Below are 9,607 nucleotides of genomic sequence, written 5' to 3' on the forward strand. Positions count from 1 at the left end.
CCCTCAGTCTCCTCCTCCTTGATTCCTCATGGAACTGAAGCATCCTAGTTTATGTTAAGTCTAATCGCCCCTCTCAGGCGGAAGAGAAGTTAACATCTGTGGAGTGGCCCAGCTAACCATCCCTGTGGTAATGATGGCGCCTCAACTGCATGAAGTGGGCCCAGCGCACCAGTAGATTATTCACTGCAGGCACCCTTCGTGGGCAAAGGGAAAGGTCATGTACCATATCGGACAACATCCGATCGCGCAGACTCTCCTGACTGATTCCAGTGCTCATAAAGCCTATTAACAAGTCAAGGTACAGACAATACTTCATAATAACAAAAAGTACTACTCTGCAACAGGCATCAAAACATGACTAATTTTGCTCAATCTGGTTTAGTGTATCTGGAAGTGCTTCCTCAGTGTTGTTATGCATATTTGACAACTGATACTAGAGACAAACTATACCTAATTGTTCCAGCCTTATGTAAAAATTCAACTTAAAGCTAGTTTAGGAGTGCAACTCGCTTGTAATCGGGGACTGCCTTTATATAATATACTATTTGTACAACATCCAAATCACCTAACAACCCATAGAAAGTATCTCGGACATTAAGCAACGCCTGACTATGACTGTATTTCTTTCTAGTTAATTAGCTCAGTTAGTATTGTCTTCTCAGCTGCAATGAATAAGGCATTTGACAAGTGAGAAAACAAGTGTGAAGGAATATCTTTGAATTGTTTTAGAATAGCCTTGTTAGAAGTGAGGCTAACAAAGCTACTAAAGACAAGGTCAAGGCAGAGAAAAAGGATGTAGTAATTATATGCTGGAAAAGAAAACTAGAATTTGACCAAGCCATCTGATTGTTAGATAGTTGCCTTTTGTGATTAGCCTCAAGTTCTCCATCTCCGCAGGTTTCTGCTGTCATTTCTGGGCCCTGAAGCCTACCAGCAATCTTGTTATTACTCATTCTTCAGTAGACAGAAACCCAGTGGTTCTCTGCCTGAATCTGAAACACATGCACTAAATATTTTATGGCTAGGTGTGGACAATACAGATAGCTCCTAACATTTTAGAATAGCTACATTTAAAAAAAAAACTTGTACTAACAAATAACAAATTTGATAGGAAGCACTTCCACTGACTACTTAGCTCTGTTGAGTCTAGGAAGCCAATACAACCCGACCTTTCCCCTTACATTTTCCCTTTGGGTTAGTCAAGAGGAAAGGGAAATACTAATGATGTTGAGCCGAGCAGTATAGAATAGAAGGACATGGAATTTTATATCAAAGGTTCATTTGGTGAACTTCATTTCACATACTTGGGAGGGCCAAAAACACCCTCAACAAGATGGATTAGCACAGGGCTACAACGAACTCAAACGTAGCGATGATTGTGACGATGATACATGACTAGCAACACTTCTGTTGGACGTGGGGTCTCTGAGCTGGAGCCAACCAAGAGCTGATATTACAGCCTGCCTCATAAACAACTTGTTAATACTTCAGTTAATACTTGTGGTAATTGTCAAAAGAAAATCTTAAAATTTCAGGATTTGCTTGGGTGTTAGAGGAGGTGATGCCTACAATTAAGCACTCGGCCAGTCAAGTGGCAATTGGAAGCCACCCAAAAGCACACCAGAGGACAGACCTAGTGACTGCTTCCAAAGGTCACCACCTTTCACTGGAACCCAAATGGAGCTGTTATGAGTGAAAATCACCTACTGCAGTTTCATGTAATGGCTTATACAGTAAGAAAAGTAGAAGAAAATGTTTTGGTTCAGCCCAAAAGTTTGATGAGTGCACCAAGGCAAAGAAGGAAAGTGACAGTGTCTTGAAGGAAAGATGCCATTAGCAAAACTAGAATTTTACATCTGAAAGCATATTCTGCAGATGTTGATGGATGCCAAAATGAAAGGACTTCTTTACAGTGGGACTTCGGGAGCTTTGATGGACTACATGCATCCTCAGGTAAAAACTTAGGGAAGTCACTGTGGTATGGAAGCACTGAGTGGGTGGTGGGTTAGGTGGGCTTCTAACCCCCAAGATAGCAGTTTGAAGCCACCAGCCATTCCACTGGAGAAAAATGAGCTCTCTGCTCCCATAAAGATTTACAGGCTCATAAACCCACTGGGCGGTTCTGTGTCTAGAAGGTTACTCTTAAGTAGGACTGGACTCATTGGCAGTGAGTTTTGGTTTGGGTATATGGCATAAATTTTTCCAAATTTAATTAATGAGACTTTAATTGCAGCACTGCCTGTGACTTATGAATATACTTGAAGGAATGTTGATCCAGCTTCATTTCTCTCATTTTACAGAGTTAAACCCCCTCATGAGAATACATTTTTGCAAGTGAACGCTCACCCACCTTTGACAGCCAGAATTAGAACCTCGTCCCCTGATTCTCAGCTGTGTGTGTTTTACCACTGCTTTTTTTCTCTCATAAAATAAAAGAACTACAGAGTAGACATTACCCCTCTCCATTTTGTTGTCTTGTGCCTCTCCCTTTCCCCCCATGTTTGTAACTTGATGCTTTGCAGCAGTCTCTTGACAAATGTGTAATAAGCTTGGTTTCTCTCCGTCTCTTCCTTTGTTCCCAGATCCTCATGAAAAAGGACCCTGCCAAGTCTGGACAGATTTCTATGTCTCAGATTCAAAATAACCAGGAAAAAAGAAAAGGAAAGACAAGAGCAAAAAGAAAACACCCAGGAAACATTTTATTTGTTTTGCATTCTGGTAACAAATGCAAACTTGTAGGGAAACAAGTTGCAGTATTAAATGTTGAATATTCGTTTCCATTTCTTTCCATAATTGGCTTTCAATTCATGACAAGTAGGTCAGTTCTAAAATTCTTCCAACATAGGCTAACTGATAAATTTTTTTAACTCAGGGACTATTCTGCTTGGAAACAGAGAATACCGTTTTTTGCTGTTTTAAGAGAGAGAGAGAGAGAGAGTGTGTGAGAGAGAGTGTGTGTGTGTGTGTGTGTGTGTGTGTGTGTGTGTGTGTTCCCCAAAAATAGTCTGTTGGCAGAGATTGTTAGCATGAACTTTTCCTCTGTTTTGTGTTCGAGGAGAGGTGGGAATGTGCTTAGTATTGTCTGGTACCGTATGGTTTTTCATTTATACATAGCAGAGTACAACATGTTTCCTCCCCACCCTACATTTGTCAGGATATGTTGGGAAATTGTTATTTAGGAAGATTACATCTCGTCTTCCATTGGACTCAGATGAAAAAAACAAATATGTGAATACTGTACCTTTAATGCTTTCTCTTGAAAGGCATAGCAAATATCTGTACATATCACTTGACTACACCTGTCCCCACTACCATCCCTGCTTGATCTCTAAAAATACACTTCATTGATTTCCTGTGAGCTTTGTCTAATCATGTTCTGGTTTTAAGAGAGTCACAATAAACCCCTACTCTTGCACTAAGAGTCTGGGGAGTTTTGGGCCTTTTGCTCTTGAGTCGTTTCTCAGAAGCAGCCAGCACTGTTACTCTCCTGAGATCCTTAAATGGTGTACTTTTTTCAGCTTCTAATCCCCTCCTCTCTCTGTTCACTGTCCCTGACTACTCAATTCTGTCAGTAGCTGCAGTGACAATTCTTAAAAGGTGACCTTTGTTTCCCTTTGCTTTGCTTCGTCTCATTTTCAATAGTCACGGCAAGTTGATTGCCTCGGAATCTCCAGCTTCACTGAAGCATTCATTATTTCTGCTTTATATCTGCACTAATCAGTTTGTATGGTAAAAGAAAAAGTGTAATTTTGATTTGTAGTCTTGACAAGTTCTGAGTGTTCTCAGTGGGAACTGTGTTGCATGCACATTTACTAGATGTAGTGTTTTCTTTTAGAGCAGCGGTTCTCAGGGGTCACCCAATTCATAACAGTAGCAAACTTACAGTTATGAATTAGCAATTAAAATAATTTTATGGTTAGGGGTCACCCCAACATGAGGAACTGTATGGTTTTCCATACCATTCAACGGTCCTTACAACCTAGACCAACTGACTCTAACTTGATTTTCCACTCCCTGTTACCGAAAGCCAAACTATTGCCACAGTTGACCACATTCCATTCACCTAAACATGCCTAGTATTTCTATTGTCACTACTGCATGTTTTGTCGTGTTTTGTTTTTCCCTCCAGCATCCTTTGCCCGCTCTCTTTGGGTCCATTTTAACTTACTTCCTTAGGAAGCACTACCCTAACTTTAGTGGGGCTACCAAGTCCCTAAAAGTCTTCATGCAGCCTTCCGTATCTCTGGTTAAAATTCTTTTCACCTCTGTCTAAGTCTCTAATAAAAAGAACAGCTCATAGTAGTGATGTCTGTACCATGGAATTGGTTACATGACTCAGGCCAAACCATATTTCCCAGTGTATGAGACAATAATTAGCTGAGAAATTAGCACTTGAGTCAAACTAGACCAGGCAGAGGCCTTCCCTGCAATGTCATTTGCAGGCCTCAAGATGCAGATAGCCATCTTTGTCTATTAAACACATCCTTTGGCTCCTGTTTGATATGAGCATGAAGCCTTATGTAACCAACTCTATCTCCCTGCTACATGGATGATGTCCATTAACACGAAAGAGAAGGAAGGCCACCTGCATGAGCAGGGACAAGAGCACAGAAGCAAACATCACCTCCCAGATCTGTGTTCAAAATACTTCTACTATTTTGGAATAATTCTGTCTCTCGGAGAGTTCAAATTCATCATTCAAACAGGAATAGCCTCCACATTCATAATCTTAATGGAAATTTTGTCTCTGACGACACTGCCTTGTGAAGCTACCAGTTCCCCACCCCTACCCCATTAAAAATTAATATTTGTGGACCCCCAGTTGACAAATGTGTCCTTCAGTAATTGCCCTGGATTCCTATTGCCTTGAGTTTTGGTTTGACTACAGGTCTCTCTGTCACTTGTTTGCAAACTCTTCAGAGATAGGGAGCACATTTTAATGAGCCTTTAACCCATATTGGTGCTTAAATTTATTTAAGCAATTGTAAGTGCTTAAATTTATTGAATTATATCGTCATTGGTACTGTATACCAAGTTTAACTATAAGTGCTGGGAATAACCACAAATAAATACATCCTTGCCTCTTGGGAGTTTATGATCGGGTAGAAAAATTACTTGACCTAAAACTCAAGGTAAGTGTGAAATTGGAAGAAGCCTTGAGAAAAGACAACCCTAACTGGAAACAGGGTTTTTATTTTTTTTTTTTTGCAATCAAAGAGAGCACAATTAGTAGCTCTTGTACTACAGTGGACTCCCACAGTGGCACAAACAGTTAATGTGCTGACTGCTAACAAAGGTTGAAAGTTCGAATCCACTAAGAGGTACGCTGGAAGAAAGCCTATGGAGCCCAGTTCTACTCCGACACTTGGGGTCGCTATGAGCAACAATGGACTGTGAGGGTTCTGGTTTCAGTACCACATTCTACTGGGCTAGAAAGATGGGAAGTATACTGATGAGATGAACTTGAAAATGGAACTTGGGTTTACTAGTTTAAAAAATTGTCATATTAGCCTATGCCAAACTACCAGCACCTGTCTGTCAAGTCTATTGTACTGTGGTGGCTTATGTGGTGCTGTGACACTGGAAGCTGTGCCAACTGGTATTTTAAATAACAGCAGGGTCACCCAAAATAAACAGATTTCAGCAACTTCAAGACTCATATCATTAAGGAATAGGCTTTCCATTTTGGAGGAATTAGCCACTGAAAACCTTATGCAGAATATAAGAACATTGTCAGATATGGAAGGCCTAATGAAGAGAAGCAGAACTTGTCAGGGATAACACCAGAATATGAGCCTTCAGAAGGCCCTCAAAATAGGACAGGAAGAGCCGGCCTCAAAGTAAAGTAGACCATAATTACTTGAATACAGTAAAGCCTTCAGGACCTTCATTTGCTCGAGGGGCACAACTCAAAATGAAAAGAAACATATACAAAAATCTAATAATCAGAACTTGAAATACACCAGATATAAATGTAGCAAATTGGAAATCAAATATGAGACGGAAAGCATGAGCATCTATATCCTAGGTGCTAGTGAACGAAATGGACTGAGATTAGCCATTTAGGATCAGAAAACCATACGGTTTACTATGCTGGGAATGGCACAATCCAGAGGGATAACATTGCATTCATCCACAAAAAAGGACATTTCAAGATGTATCTGTAAATACAGTGCTGTCTATGATAGGGTTATCTATGGGCCTTCAGGGAAATCCAATCAATACAATGTTCAAAATTTATACACCAGCCATAAAAGCTAGTGATGAAGAAAATTAATTCTACCAACAATTTCAGTCTGAAACTGACCAAAGATGCAATCAAGATGCATTGATAGTTATTGGCAACTGAAATGCAAAAGTTAGAAGCAGGAAGTAACAAGTTGAAAATATAGTCTCTGTTACAGAAAGAAAGCTGGAGATTTCATTGTAGAATTTTGTAAGACCAATGACTAGTTCATAGAAAATACCTTTTTTCCAACAACTCAAACAGCAATTACGCACGTGGACTTCTCCAGATGGAATACACAAATCTGTTGACTGCACCTGTGGAAAGAGATGAGGGAGCAACTCAATATCAGTTAAAACAAGGCCAAGGACTGACAAATAGACCGCCAATTGCTCATGTAAGTTTAGGGTGGTGCTGAAGGAAATTAAAACAAGTCCATAAACGCCAAAATATAATTTTGAATATCCCATTTGAATTTCAAAAACATCACAGGGCAATATTTGATGCATTGAACACTAATGACAGAAAACCTGATGGGCTGTGGAAGGACCTTAAGAACATCATGAAGCAAGCAAAATGTCGTTTAAAAGGAAAGAAAATAAGAGTAGATGTAAGAAGACTCATCATAGAACAGCTAAGGCAAATGGAAGAAATGACGTCAAAGCTGAAAAAATTTCAAAGGGAAGCTTAAGAGGACAGTAAAAAAAGTGAAATGTGCAAAGATCTAGAGTCAGAAAACCAAAAGGAAAGAACATGCTCTGTATATCTTAAAAGAACTTGAAAAAAAACTCAAGCCTTGAGTTATAATACTGAAATATTCTATAGGAAAAATATTGAATGGTGCAGGAAGTGTGAAAGGAAAATGGAAAGAATGCACAGATTCACTGTACTAAAAAGAATTAGGCTACATTCTGTCATTTCAGAAGGTAGCTTATGATCAAGAACCAATATTACTGAAGGAAGAAGTTCATGCTGCACTGAAAGCACTAGCTGAAAGCAAGGCTTCAGGAACTGATGGATACCAATTGAAATGTTTCAACATGCTGATAAAACCCTGAAAGTATTCACGTCTACATCAGGAAATTTGAAAGACAGTTACTTAGCTAACTAACTGGAAGATATCCATATTTGTACTCATTTAAAGAAAGGTTACCCAACAGTACTCAAATTATAGAGCACTATCATAAGTAAAATTTTGCTGAGGACCATCCAACAATGATTATGGCGATGTACTGATGGAGTCAGAAGAGGATGTGGAATAAGGGATATCATTGCTAATGTCAAATGGATTTGGGGTGAGAGCAGACACTACTAGAAAGATGTCTACTGGTGTTTAATTGACTATGCCAGGGCGTTCCATTGTGTGGGTCACAACAAGCTATGAATAACCTTGAGAGTTCCAGAACATGTCACCGTGCTCATGCAAATCTTGTACATGGGTCAAGAGGCAGTGTGCAAACAGCACAAGGGAATACAGCATGGTTTAAAACCAGGAAAGGCGTGCTTCGTGATTGTATCGTTACTTTTTGATCTGTGTGCTGAGGAAATAATCAGAGAAGCTGAATTGTGTGAAGAAGGATGTGGCATCAAGACAACGTATTCACAACCTGAGATATGTAGATGACAGCCCTTTCTTGCTGAAAGTGAGGAAGACTTGAAGCTTTTGCTGATGAAGATCATGGATTGCAGCCTTCAATATAGATGACAACGCAATGTAAAGAAAACCCAAACCCTCACAACTGGACTACTAGGTAACTTTATTGAGGAAAGAAAGTTGTCAAGGATTTTTCTTGCTTGGATCCACAATCGATGCTCATGGAAACAGCAGTCAACAGATCAAATAATGTGTTGAATTAGGTTAATCTGCTGCATAAGATCTCGCTTAAAGTGTTGAAAAGCAAGGATGTTACCGTGAGGACTAAGCTGTGCTTAACCCAAGCCATGGTATTTTTAATCAGTTCATATGCCTGTGAAATTTTGGCAGTGACTAAGGAAGACCAAAGAAGAATCAATGTGTTTGAATTATGGTGCTGGCAAAGAGCATTGGAAGTACCATGAATTGCCAAAGGAACAAATGTGTCTTGAAAGAAATAGAGTCAAAATGCTCCTTAGAGGCAGGATTGAGGAGACTAACCCAGGCACTTTGGAAATATTATCAGGAGAGACCAGTCCCTACTGAAGGACATCTTGTTTGGGGAAGTAGAGGAGCAGTGAAATAGGGAAAGGCCCTCAAAAAGATGGACTGACACTGGTTGTCACAATGGGCTCAGACAAGAACAATTGTGAGAGTGATGCAGGACCTTTCATTCTGTTGTTCATGGGATCGCTATGATTTGGAACCACCTGGATGGCACCTACCAACAACATTATGCCAAATTGAAATACCTAAGGAGATACGTGACACAACGTAATTAAGGGTATGTGCCATCCTCGCAACCACTGCACAGTTTGCACCTTGTGGTAGGCTGACTTCTCTAGAGAAACAAAACGGGATGCTTGGATGTGTATGTTTACTGAAATTTTTCAGTGAAGAAATTGGTGCCCAGCTGTAGAAGTGGTTCAGTCCAATCCAGTTCAAGTTCATGAGACAGAGGTGAGCTAGATGATTCACCTGACTAAAGGGGTTACAGGAGCTGGTGAACAGGAAGCAGGAAGACAAGCTAGTGGATGCAGAGCTCACCAAAGCCAAGATCTGCCAAGTGAATCTAAGATCAGCAGTCTGAGGTTGGCTCATGGGGATTGGCAGGCAATATAAAAAGAGGTTGATAAACCAGATGCAGGACCCAGACCCAACAATAGAAGTGAGCTTCCTAACACTAACACAGTGTTGAATTTTACTAATAGTGACTGAGTGAAACCTCCCTCCTCTGTACCAAGGCTGTCACCAGATTAAGGAGCTGGTACTCTATTCCCACAACTGGCTGGCTGCTCACAGAGGATTCGTCATGGAGTTGACCGCACTGTGTTATATCACGAGAGGATTCTGGCACACACCCAGTTGACATAAAACCTATCACATGCCCTATAGTAATACCTAACTCAGTAGCTGTTCCCTAACGATTATAGTGTGTGTGCACATCTATCAATCTCTCCACTTGCTACCCCTCTATTGGGTTCTTTGTTGTTGCTGTTGGAACTTTTATTTGTTTTGTGATTGAGAAAAAGACATACAATACTTTCCTCATGCCTTCCAACTGCAGAGTATTTTCTATATATACTAGCCATAATCCATTCAACTGGAACACAGTGGAAAAGAAAGCAAAGAAGAAAACAATGGGGTTCATGTTCACTGGGTAATTGCTTTGCTTTTACAAGGGACTTTGTAACATTTTGTGGCCATGCTTTGATTTTAAAGGTGGGGAAAGCGGTGCATTCCAAGTT

The sequence above is a fragment of the Tenrec ecaudatus genome, chromosome 14 (genome assembly GCF_050624435.1).
Source record: "Tenrec ecaudatus isolate mTenEca1 chromosome 14, mTenEca1.hap1, whole genome shotgun sequence".
Lineage (NCBI taxonomy): Eukaryota > Metazoa > Chordata > Mammalia > Afrosoricida > Tenrecidae > Tenrec > Tenrec ecaudatus.